Source organism: Penaeus chinensis, chromosome 29, assembly GCF_019202785.1.
Source record: "Penaeus chinensis breed Huanghai No. 1 chromosome 29, ASM1920278v2, whole genome shotgun sequence".
Classification (NCBI taxonomy): domain Eukaryota; kingdom Metazoa; phylum Arthropoda; class Malacostraca; order Decapoda; family Penaeidae; genus Penaeus; species Penaeus chinensis.
This window is the reverse complement of record NC_061847.1, coordinates 27,306,368-27,318,867: the sequence shown is the minus strand read 5'-3', so window position 1 is coordinate 27,318,867 and position 12,500 is coordinate 27,306,368.

Below are 12,500 nucleotides of genomic sequence, written 5' to 3'. Positions count from 1 at the left end.
TTTGTTGGTTTCTTGGGCGCTGTCTTCGTTTTATTGATTTACTGTTGCTGTTGTTTTTTCTTTATTGTTTTTCTCTGTCTACTGGTTGGTTTCTTGCTTAATTGATTGTTTATTTTCAGGTTTCTTGAGTTTATTGGTTTGTTTCTTGTTTTAAGGGTTAGTTCCTTGGTTTCTTTGTTTGCTTGTTCGTTGTTTTTCTGTTTAATTGGCTTGTTTATCGGTTTATTGGTAGGTATCTTGTTTCATCGGTTAATTAGTTGCATAATAAGGAAGTTTTTTGTTTAATTGATTGGTCATTTGGTTTCTTAGTGTTTTTTTTTTTTTTGTTGCTTGTTTGTTTCGTTGGTTTCTTGGTTCATTGGTTGTTGTTGTTTTTGTTTTTTGTTGTTTTTTGTTTAATGGTTTGCTGTATGACATTTCTTTGTTTCTTGGTGGTTTCTTGTTGCTTGCTTGTTCGTTTGGCTTCTTGATTCATGTTTTTTGTTTGTTTGTTTGTTTAGTGGTTTATTGTATAAGATTTCTTTGTTTCTTGCTGGTTTCTTGGCTTGTTTGTTCGTTGTTTCCTTGGTTCATGGGTTGATTACTAATTGTTTGTATTAAGTTGTGGTGCGGGAAGAGGTAAGCGCTTTCTGTATGCTTTGTGGTTCGAATTATAACTAAATAGTTAAAACAAAGAGATATGCTAGATATTTAGGTCATAATAGCACTATCACAGGACAATCACAGTTAATTGGTTTTCAATTAAATAATTTCTATCATGTGAGAAGTGCAAAGACTTTTAATAAGGAAATTGAAGGTAGCGACGAGGAAGGGAATACAATGCCTCGTTTTTGTTTCACGTGAAGAAAAATGCCATAAGGTCGAGATTCCTTATAAATACGAGGCATTAACGAGACCATGAGATGTTTAAAGCTTCGTTTGCTTGGGAGATCTTATCAATACGAGAGATAAATAGTGTATAAATATTGATTAAAAATATTTGAAATAAGGAGTAATTTAGCCTCAAGGGAGGATGTTTTTAGATTGAGTTACGTAATAAGTTGGAAGGAAATGAGTATTGTTATAAGAGTGCGAGACGGCTAAGAATTGATAAATATTCAAGTGAAAAAATAAAGAAAAAAAGACTCAAGATCAACTCAAATCACTATATTTACTGTGAAAGAAGTCATTGGGTTGACCTCGCGGATGGGAAAGGTAATGAAGATTCTTGGGGAGAAAAAAACCGGCGGGAAAAAAAATCTGTGATGACCATATTGCATCTTAAGAAACGGCGATTTCCAGGAGGGAAGAACACACATACCCATACATAGGTACACATATATACGCACATACGGACGTACACACACATACACACATACATAGGTACACATATATACGTACATACGGACGTACACATACATACGTACATACGGACGTACACATACATACATACATACGGACGTACACGTGCATACGGACGTACACATACACACATACATAGGTACACATACATACGTACATACGGACGTACACATACATACGTACATACGGACGTACACATACATACATACGGACGTACACATACATACGTGCATACGGACGTACACATACATACGTACATACGGACGTACACATAAATACGTAAAATACGGACGTACACATACATACGTAAAATACGGACGTACACATACATACGTAAAATACGGACGTACACATACATACGGACGTACACATATGTACTTACATACGGGCGTACACATGCATACGTACATACGGGCGTACACATACATACGTACATACGGACGTACACATACATACGTACATACGGGCGTACACATACATACGTACATACGGACGGACACATACATACGTACATACGGGCGTACACATACATACGTACATACGGACGTACACATACATACGTACATACGGGCGTACACATACATACGTACATACGGACGGACACATACGTACATACGGGCGTACACATACATACGTACATACGGACGGACACATACATACGTACATACGGACGTACACATACATTCGCACATACGGACGGACACATACATACGTACATACGGACGTACACATACATACGTACATACGGACGTATACATACATACGTACATACGGACGTACACATACATACGTAAAATACGGACGTACACATACATACGTAAAATACGGACGTACACATACATACGTAAAATACGGACGTAAACATACATACGGACGTACACATACGTACGTACATACGGGCGTACACATGCATACATACATACGGGCGTACACATACATACGTACATACGGACGTACACATACATACGTACATACGGGCGTACACATACATACGTAAAATACGGACGTACACATACATACGTACATACGGACGGACACATACATACGTACATACGGACGTACACATACATACGTACATTCGGACGTACACATACATACGTACATACGGACGTACACATACATACGTACATACGGACGTACACATACATACGGACGGACACATACATACGTACATACGGACGTACACATACACACGTACATACGGACGTACACATACATACGTACATACGGACGTACACATACATACGTACATACGGACGTACACATACATACGTACATACGGACGGACACATACATACGTACATACGGGCGTACACATGCATGCATACATACTTATATACGTCGTAAGTACATACATACATACATACATACATGAATACACATACATATCTACATATATACATACGTAAATGCATATATCCTCTGATAACTACATACACGCATATGCATACCTACATTTGCACACATAAATCACATGTGCACACAGTTACACACGTACACGCACAAGCAAACACAAGTACACATACACGCAGCCATAAATCCGTATAAACGCAATTTCCTGAACGTCTGTTAACCGTTTATATCCGGAAGAACTGAACAAAGAGACGAGAGTTTAGCTTTTATTAAACAAATATAACGAACTTAGATAATTGTATAAACGATAATATGTGAATACATTAGATATATGAAAATGAAGATATGAATATAATAAATATAATGAACTAAAATGAATATGTAAACATGAATATATGAATATATTAGATACGTAACCATGGATATGAATATACTAAATAAAACAGGAATATTTAAATGTGACAGATATATCAATATTAATATGTAAATATGATAAATATAGTGGACTGAACTAATCATATAAGCATGAATATATGAATATGGTAGATACATAACAAAAATAGATATAATCTCCTAAAACTGATATATAATTATAACTGATTGATATTCTCTCTCTCTCTCCCTTTGCTCTTTCTCTCTCTCTCATTCACTCACTCACTCTCTCTCTCTCTCTCTCTCTCTCTCTCTCTCTCTCTCTCTCTCTCTCTCTCTCTCTCTCTCTCTCTCTCTCTCTCTCTCTCTCTCTCTCTCTCTCTCTCTCTCTCTCTCTCTCTCTCTCTCTCTCTCTCTCTCTCTCTCTCTCTCTCTCTCTCTCTCTCTCTCTCTCTCTCTTTCTCTTTCTCTTTCTCTCTCACTCTCTCTCTCTCTCTCTCTCTCTCTCTCTCTCTCTCTCTCTCTCTCTCTCTCTCTCTCTCTCTCTCTCTCTCTCTCTCTCTCTCTCTCGCTATATATATATATATATATATATATATATATATATATATATATATATATATATATATTTATATATATATATACATATATTTACATATATACATATATATATATATATATATATATATAAGCAAATATATATGAATACATTCACTAAAACATTTAGGTAATAATCATTGTGATGCTGTAGGTTTTCTAAATAGATATATAGATAAAGATTAAAATACAAAATTACAGTATTCCATTTACCAAGATAGAAAGAGTTGATCATAGTATTAGTTGCTTGAAAAATCATAGTTTTTAAATGATTATGAACTGGTTAGTATTCATATATTTCTTTACATTATAACAAATTAATAATATATACTACTTAATGGATTATTTTGATGCAACGCCTGGTGTGAAATATGTATATATGTATGATATGACTTGCTATTTGTTAACTACCACGAAAATGATGTTTATGATAATTATGATTATGATTATTAATGCTGCCTCTGATTTTGCTAATTAAAACTTGCCCTTTCCAGCGATTTGGTCGATAGTGAAGAGCAGATGTAGAAAGGATCTATGGATTAAACAAATATATGATTAAATATTAATTACCAAGCTTAATTATCATCTATTGATAACTGAATAATCCCTAACTATTCAAAATATCATTAAATTATTTTGAACTACAGTGAATCATATTCCACTTTACACAGCGTAAAATACAATTGCAGATGCAATGCTTTTGCAATGACATTTCATCCTTTTCATATGCATATACAGGATTCAACATTTATTCCACAGGATATACACTGTACAAACACCTTTACGCTTATACAGATTAACCTTCCGAGCCTTGACACGTGTCATTTTTCCTATTTCATGACAAGAAAATGAATAAGTTTGTCACTTGCTCTTTTCTCATCTTTCAATCCTACTTCAGAACATTACAGGCTTTATAGATGATTTCTTTACTGAACCAAGAAACGGCCCTTTTTCGCTTTGATATTCCCCAACCAAGTTATTGTTTCGTAGCTTACAAGGGTGCGTTCCTTGAGCCTTACCTTCTCTGGTCTTTGACTTGATTTAGGGTTATCTAACCCTAATTTTTACCCTAGCCCTACGTCTACTCCTAATCTAAACTTGATCTTCCCTAACTTAATCTAACTTAGCTTAGCCTAATCTAACTTAACCTAGCCTACCCTAATCTAACTTAGCCTGGCCTAATCTATCTTAGCCTAGCCTAATCCAACTTAGCTTAGCCTAGCCTGCTCTAACTTAGCCTAGCCTGATCTAACTTAGTCTAGCCTAGTCTAATCTAACTAAGCTTAGCTTAGCCTAATCTATACTAGCCTGGCCTGATCTAAATTATACTAGCCTAGCCTTCTAGTGGCATTAATATGGCATATTCTATTTCAAGTTTTGCCTTGAGTAATAAATGTACCCCTTTTTAACTAGAATGAGACTACCTCATCTTTACGTAGTCCCATGAAAGGCATATGGATTTTCTCTCTCTCTCTCTCTCTCTCTCTCTCTCTCTCTCTCTCTCTCTCTCTCTCTCTCTCTCTCTTTCTCTCTCTCTCTTCTCTCTTTCACTATCTTGATACATATCTATCTATCTATCTACCTCTCTCTCTCTCTCTCTCTCTCTCTCTCTCTCTCTCTCTCTCTCTCTCTCTCTCTTTCTCTCTCTCTCTCTCTCTCTCTCTCTCTCTCTCTCTCTCTCTCTCCCTCTCTCCCTCTCTCTCCACAAATACGGTTATTGTGTACATAATGTTTTGTTTTAATGACTAGAAATTTTTTAGTCTTTTTAACGAGTACTCTCTCTCTCTCTCTACATCCCTCTCTCTCTCTCTCTCTCTCTCTCTCTCTCTCTCTCTCTCTCTCTCTCTCTCTCTCTCTCTCTCTCTCTTTCTCTTTCACTATCTTAATACATATCTATCCATCCATCTATCTATCTATCTCGCTCTCTCTCGCTCTCTCTCTCTCTCTCTCTCCCTCTCCCTCTCCCTCTCCCTCTCTCTCTCTCTCTCTCTCTCTCTCTCTCTCTCTCTCTCTCTCTCTCTCTCTCTCTCTCTCTCTCTCTCTCTCTCTCTCTCTCTCTCTCTCTCTCTCTCTCTCTCTCTCTCTCTCTCTCTCTCTCTCTCTCTTTCTCCCTCCCTCCCTCTCTCTCTTTCACTATCGTGATTCATATATAGATATATAGATCTAGATAGATACCCATATTGATTTACAGATATAAAGAGATGTTGACATATAGAGAGACAAAGTGATATGTATAACACATAGATAAAACAAATATTTTAACAATCATTATTATTATCATTATCATTGATATCATCATTAATGTTGTTTTTATCGTTATCATTACTACTATCATCATCACCATCATCATCATTATTATTATCATTATTGTAATTTTCATCAATATAATTTTTATTATTGTTATTATTATTATTATTATTATCACTATGATAATAATTATTGTTATTATTACTATCATTAATGTTACTATTATCATTATCATTAATACTATTATCATTACTACTAAAATTATTATAAATTTTATTATTATTATCACCATTATCCTATTGCTTTTATTATCATAATCATTATTATTATCATTATTACCATTACTATCATCATTATTGTTGTTATTATTATATTCATTATTATTTTTGTTATTATTATCATTATCATTATTATATTACTATTTTTATTATCATCACTATCATTTTCGTCATTATTGTTTTCATATGAACATATATAAACATTATCGTTATCAGTATTATCATTATTATCATTATCATCGTTATTATCATTATTATCATTATTATCATTATTATCATTATCATCGTTATCATTATTCATATTATTATTATCATTGTCATTGTCATTATTATTATTATTATTATTATTATTATTATCATTATCATTGTTGTTGTTATGATCATCCGCATTACTACCACTGTTATTATTGTTATTTTTATCATTATTATGATTATTATTATCATTATTATTATGATCATTATACTATCATTACCATTATCATAATTATTATTATTGTGGTTATGATAATTATCATTAATATTATCATTATGTTTTTTTATTATTATCATTATTATCATTATCATTATCACAATTATCATTATTATAATTATCATTAATATTATCATTATGGTTTTTATCATTATTATCATTATCATTATCACAATTATTATTATTATCATTATCATTATTATTATAATATTTATATTATTATTATAATATTTATATTATTATCATTATTATTGTTATCATTATCATTATTGTAATTATGATTTTCTTTATAAAATATTGATACTCTCAGTATTATTATCATTATCATCACTATCATCTATATCATTATCATCATTATTATCTTTATTATAATTAATAGTAGTAATTATCATCATTATTAGTATTATCAATATTACTCTTATAATCATTATCATTATCATCATTACTATCATCTCCATTACCTTTATTACAGAGGATTATTAATATTATGGCACTTATTATCATAATCACTAATAATGATATAATGATCACAGTTTTGATAATATTAGTATTCGTCGTTATTACTACCATAAAACTGTTAAAACTAACACTATTATCATATATATTGTCATAGTTTGTTTATTTCTCCATCATTCGTTAATTTTTTTCCTTCCGCATTTTTTCCAAAATCGCCATTAGACTCGCAGACTGCTCCTTGAGCGCAAGACGATCTTCATTTCCCTATTAAGATCGAGCGGGGTATCACCTTTCGGAAACTTTATGACGCCGAGGTTCCTTACCCTGTAAAATTGTGCTATGATTAATTTCCCTCCTTATTTTATTTATTTTTTTTTCTAATTATTTTGTTCTAAGAAACTGGTGCCTTATGAAGAATGTCTTTGTGTTTTATCGTGTCCGTATGTTCATTAAAATTCTAAAATCATTAAAAATATTAAAATGTTATAAGTAGTCTTGTTTCTGCTTTTTTTGGCGGGAAAATGGAACGTTCCTTGTCACTGACCGGGAGTAAAGTTTCCTCAAGTGAAAGATTCCCAGAAAATCCGCACAAAGCATTCCCAGTTAATGAATATTGGTTTATGGCTGCCATCAACGAGGCGGAAAGACTAAAATACGAGATATGACTTAAAACACCACTACTATTTATCTTAGCAATGTAGTTGCAGACTCTCTCTCCTTTCCTGTTCGAATTTCCTTTGATGCTCACGTATTTCTGAATACATTTTAGCTTTTCTCCTGTGTATGAACGGCTTAGCGTAACAATCAGAATGCATAGGTGGAAATTTAGCTCCACAACCCCTTTCTTTTAATCTATTTTTTGTGGGGCAGAAGGGAAGGGAGAATGATCACTTGTTCGACGCTTTGAAATAGCTGCTCCAGTGTACAAGGAATGGCGGTTCGATATACATGTGTGGGCGATATTCATGGAGAAATAGGTATTTTCAATTTTCCCAAGCAATATCTCTTAATCTCTCACTGTTCTTTCATGCCAGATATATCTATCAATCTATCTACATATATAAATATACATACATATATACATATATATAATTATATATATATAATTGTATATAAATTTATATGTATATGTATAGATATATATATGTATATATTTGTGTATATGTATATAAATCTAATATGTGTATTTATATATGTATATATATGTAAATAATGTAGAGGTATATACATATATATACATATATACAATTATATATGTATATATATAGTTATGTGTATATATATGTATATATATATATATATAAATAATATATATGCGTGTGTGTGTGTGTGCAATATATATAAATATGTATATGTATGTATGTATGTATATGTATATATATGTATATATATATATATATATATATATATATATATATGTGTGTGTGTGTGTGTGTGTGTGTGTGTCCGATCTCACGGCGAAAAATCGACATATCGCCTTGAGAGGTCAAATGCAGGTGTCGTAGGGGAAGAGAGATGGTGAACGGGAAACCACCTTCGTACACTCCCTTGTACAACCACGAAATTAAACATGGTCGCCAACGTCAGGCTCTGATACGGCACAAAAAAAAAAGAAAAAAACATGTATATGTATATGTATATATACGTGTGTGTGTGTGTGTGCGTGTGTGTGTGTGTGTGTGTGTGTGTGTGTGTGTGTGTGTGTGTGTGTGTGTGTGTGTGTGTGTGTCTGTGTGTGTTCATGTATATATATACATATATACATACACATATATATGTTTGTGTGTACATGTATGCATACAGAGTGCGTGCCCTAGATTATATAAGCAAATCTTGGCGACATTACATACTACTTTTGAAATGATATCTAAATATCACCAATCGCTCCTCCTTCGCAGCGTTCATCATCGGCGTCTCAATTGCCTGGCAAACGTGACAGCCTGATTTAATTGACGACTGAATGCCTTTATCCAGCCGGGTTTTGTAACTTTGGTTTGTCACTTCTCTATCGCTATCTCTCCTTTCTTTTATTTATCTATTCTTTTTGTTATATTTTCCGAGGTTTTTTTTTTCTTCTTCTTTTTCTTCTTCTTCTTCTCTTTTTCTTTATATCGTCATTTTCATGTAAATATCTTTTTTATATGAATTATATTTTCTTCTAATTTTTCTTTCTTTCAATTATTTTTTTTCTTAATTTTCTTTTCTTTTAATTATCTTTTTTCTTTCAACTATTTTTTTCTTAATTTTCTTGTCTATTAATTATCTCTTTCTTCCAATTATCTTTTCTTCCAAAGTTTCTTTCTTTCAGTCATTTCTTTCTCTTAATTTTCATTTCTTCCTGACATCCCTTTCCCTTATATTTTATTTTCTTTCAATTCTCATTCTCTTCCTTTTAATTCTTTTTATTTCTCAAACTCTCTCTCTCTCTCTCTCTCTCTCTCTCTCTCTCTCTCTCTCTCTCTCTCTCTCTCTCTCTCTCTCTCTCTCTCTCTCTCTCTCTCTCTCTCTATCTATCTATCTATCTATCTCTCTATCTTCTCTCTATCTCTCTATCTCTCTCTCTCTTCTTCTTCTTCTTCTTCTTCTTCTTCTTCTTCCTCTTCTTCTTCTTCACTCTCTCAGAAGTTGTAAATCAAACTCATATTGCTATGTGCTCCTCTTCTGGCCATGAGAGGGCACTGAGGGCCAAAATGGGCCACTCTCCACCCGCCAGGCACTCCCCAAGGGCCAGGGGGCGGGGAGCGTGGGAGGAGTGGGGGGGAGGGGGGTGGGGTGCGTCAGTCGAGGTCAATCTGGAGGCAAGGTCGGTGAGGCTACTTGGGGTTTCCCTTGAATAAGGTAAGATGAGATAGCTTTCAGTATGGCTTGAAAGACACTACAGAAATATACGTATATATACATACACACATAAATACGTATATATGTGTGTGTGTGCGTGTGTGTGTGTGTGTTTGTTTGTGTGTGTGTGTGTGTGTGTGTTTGTGTGTGTTTGTGTGTTTGTGTGTGTGTGTGTGTGTGTGTATGCGTGTATGTGCATGTGTGTACCCTCTCGTTCTCCCCTTCTCTATCTCTATCTATCTGTCTGTCTATCACTTCCTCTATTTCACCTCCTAAGCCCAGCATCCTCCTTCCCTCCCCTTTACCCCCCCCCCCCCATTCAGCTTCCTTCCTCCATTCTTCTCCATCTTCCTGCCCCGCCCCCTCCTCATCCTCCCTCGCCCCCCCCCCCCCCTTTTCTTTGTCTATGCCTTCCCCTCACACTTCCATTATCTCTCCCTCTCTCTCTCTCTCTCTCTCTCTCTCTCTCTCTCTCTCTCTTCTCTCTCTCTCTCTCTCCCTCCCTCCCTTCCCTCCCTCCCCATTATCTTACTCCCTCCATCTCCCTTTCTCCCAGCATCCCTCTTCCCTCCATTATCTATTCCTGATTGCATCCTCCCCCCCCCCCCACCGCCACTACCTGTCCTTCTTCCACATTTCCTTCCCTCCATCTTTCTGCCCCCCCCCCCAACCCCCGCCCACAGTCCGCCACCCTCCTCTTTCCCTTCACTTCCCTCCTTCCTTCCTCTTCTCCCTCCATCCTCACTTCTTTCTCCCGTTTCTCTTTTCCTCCTTTCGTTTTTCCTTCTACTTTCCCTTCCATCCCTTCTAACTCCTCCTCTTCCTTCCTTCTATCCCTCCCAATTTCCTCTTCTTTGGGTCTTTATTCTCCTCTCTTTCCAGTAATTCCCTTTTCCTCTTCTTCCTCCCTCCATCCCTCCGACATTTCTTGTCTCCCTCCTTCTCATCCTCCTCTTCCTCCCTCCAAATTTCTTTTCTTCCTCCCTCCATCTTCCTTCCCCCCCTCCCTCCACCCTTTTTCCTCTTCTTCCTCCTTCCCTCCACCCTTTTTCCTCTTCTTCCTCCCTCCCTCCACCCTTTTTCCTCTTCTTCCTCCCTCCCTCCACCCTTTTTCCTCTTCTTCCTCCCTCCCTCCACCCTTTTTCCTCTTCTTCCTCCCTCCCTCCACCCTTTTTCCTCTTCTTCCTCCCTCCCTCCACCCTTTTTCCTCTTCTTCCTCCTTCCCTCCACCCTTTTTTTCCTCTTCTTCCTCCCTTCCCTCCACCCTTTTTCCTCTTCTTCCTCCTCCCTCCACCCTTTTTCCTCTTCTTCCTCCTTCCCTCCACCCTTTTTCCTCTCCTCTTCCTCCTTCCCTCCACCCTTTTTTCCTCTTCTTCCTCCTTCCCTCCACCCTTTTTCCTCTTCTTCCTCCTCCCTCTCACCCTTTTTCCTCTTCTTCCTCCCTCCCTCCACCCTTTTTCCTCTTCTTCCTCCCTCCCTCCACCCTTTTTCCTCTTCTTCCTCCTTCCCTCCACCCTTTTTTCCTCTTCTTCCTCCTTCCCTCCACCCTTTTTCCTCTTCTTCCTCCTTCCCTCCACCCTTTTTCCTCTTCTTCCTCCTTCCCTCCACCCTTTTTCCTCTTCTTCCTCCCTCCCTCCACCCTTTTTCCTCTTCTTCCTCCCTCCCTCCACCCCTTTTTCCTCTTCTTCCTCCTTCCCTCCACCCTTTTTCCTCTTCTTCCTCCCTCCCTCCACCCTTTTTCCTCTTCTTCCTCCCTCCCTCCACCCTTTTTTTCCTCTTCTTCCTCCTTCCCTCCACCCTTTTTCCTCTTCTTCCTCCCTCCCTCCACCCTTTTTCCTCTTCTTCCTCCCTCCCTCCACCCTTTTTCCTCTTCTTCCTCCTTTCCTCCACCCTTTTTCCTCTTCTTCCTCCCTCCCTCCACCCTTTTTCCTCTTCTTCCTCCTTCCCTCCACCCTTTTTCCTCTTCTTCCTCCTTCCCTCCACCCTTTTTCCTCTTCTTCCTCCTTCCCTCCACCCTTTTTCCTCTTCTTCCTCCTTCCCTCCACCCTTTTTCCTCTTCTTCCTCCTTCCCTCCACCCTTTTTCCTCTTCTTCCTCCTTCCCTCCACCGTTTTTCCTCTTCTTCCTCCTTTCCTCCACCCTTTTTCCTCTTCTTCCTCCCTCCCTCCACCCTTTTTCCTCTTCTTCCTCCCTCCCTCTACCCTTTTTCCTCTTCTTCCTCCTTTCCTCCACCCTTTTTCCTCTTCTTCCTCCCTCCCTCCACCCTTTTTCCTCTTCTTCCTCCTTCCCTCCACCCTTTTTCCTCTTCTTCATCCCTCCCTCCACCCTTTTTCCTCTTCTTCCTCCCTTCCTCCACCCTTTTTCCTCTTCTTCCTCCTTCCCTCCACCCTTTTTCCTCTTCTTCCTCCATCCTCCTCCTCCTCTCTCTCTCTCTCCAGCATCCCTCTCCCCTCCCTTCCCTCCCCCGGCCCGCTATGCCCCGCCCATCCCCCCCCCAGACTCCTCCACTTCCTGTGATGGGCGGAGCATCTCTTACTTCCGTTGTGTCGC